Genomic DNA, 1,637 nt, shown 5'->3' with positions numbered 1-1,637 from the left:
GAATGAAGAATCCAAGTTCTAACCACACACTTATATAGACTAGGCCTAACCACACGTGCATATATAACAGGCAGTGAATTATAATGACAGGAAGTGGCTCCAATGAGCTAAACTGATACTGAATTGGTGTCACTCACTAAATGTTCAGTGTCATGGTAACTCTCCTAGTGTTACTGTTCCCAGTGGGATGCAGAGAAAGTAGAGTGTTGGGAAAATTACCCAGAGTATTCGAACCCAAAATTCCTGCTTTTAAATGTTGGCATGTTTTCCAGATAATCTATGCAGTAGGTTTGCAAATTAAAATAGCAGATGTTTATCTATTTTACTATAATCAAGTTTCTCAATATCACATGGATTTCAGATAAAATAACTTTCTCAATACTTTATTGATGAAGAATATCATGGTCAAAAAGGATTTCACTCTCTTTCTCCTTCTCTTTTCCTCCCTCTCTCCCTCTCCTTTCCTCTCCTTTCAAAAACTCTACTAAAATTTACAAATAGCATTTCGTGTGGAAATCATTGGGAATAAACAGTGGGTGAGACTCACCATGAGTCTACAGAGCTATTCCTTAAAAACTGTGCTTGAACACTCGAAGTAAGGGGGTTTTGTCATTTGTCATTTGCCAACATTGTGGCAAATGACAAATGACAAAACATAACTCTAAGTTTCCTGATCCCTGCCCTATGATTCTTCATTTATCTGATAGCCAAACACAACTTTTCCTTAATTCCCTTCAGTGCATTTTTTACCTCCTGGTTTCTCAAGCTATAGATCAGTGGGTTTAGCATGGGAATCACCACCACATAAAACACTGAAGCAAATTTATCTGTGTTCAGAGAATGGTTTGATTTGGGCTGTAGGTACATAAAACTGACAGTCCCATAAAATATTGTGATGGAAGTCAGGTGGGACACACAGGTGGAAAAGGCTTTCTTTCTTCCCTCAGCAGAGTGGATCCTAAGGATGGTTAAGACAATGAAGCCATAGGAAATTAACACAATCAGTAGAGAGAAAAGTGTATTGAACCCAGCAATGATTAACAACATCAGCTCTTTGACTTGAGTGTCAGAGCAGGCCAAAGCAACCAAAGGAACATCGTCACAGTAGAAGTGGTTGACCATATTGGAGTCACAAAAAGACAAATGGAATGTCATCACTGTCTGTACAAGACCCACAATAAACCATAAACATCTGTGCTAGCAACCAGTTGAATACAGAGTTTCCTAGGCATGAGAATGACATAGAGTAAAGGGTTGCAGATGGCAACATACCTATCATATGCCATGATGGAAAGCAAGTAGAGTTCACAAACTACAAATGTGATAAAACAACACACCTGAGTGGCACATGCATAAAATGTTATACTTTTAACTTCACAGAAAAAGTTCACTAAGGTGTTTGGGGTGACAGATGAAGGAAAAGAAAAATCAATAAAGGCCAGGTGTTTGAGAAAAATATACATGGGTGTGTGAAGCTGAGGACTGATTTGGATTAGCACAATCAAACCAAGATTACCCAGGACACTAATTAAGTAGATCACTAGGAAGACACTAAAGAGAATGGCTTGAAGGTCTGGGTTATCTGTGAGTCCCAAGAGGATGAACTCAGTCACTGCTGAATGGTTGCCTTTGGCCAT

At 38.9% G+C, this 1,637-nt stretch overlaps 1 pseudogene; it reads right to left on the bottom strand.

Annotated features, from left to right (window-relative positions):
* Nucleotides 1-696: 696 nt before the first annotated feature.
* Nucleotides 697-1,637, bottom strand: LOC126079712 (olfactory receptor 5AL1-like; annotated as a pseudogene).

Source organism: Elephas maximus, chromosome 7, assembly GCF_024166365.1.
Source record: "Elephas maximus indicus isolate mEleMax1 chromosome 7, mEleMax1 primary haplotype, whole genome shotgun sequence".
Lineage (NCBI taxonomy): Eukaryota > Metazoa > Chordata > Mammalia > Proboscidea > Elephantidae > Elephas > Elephas maximus.
This window is presented reverse-complemented; position numbering and strand designations above follow the sequence as displayed.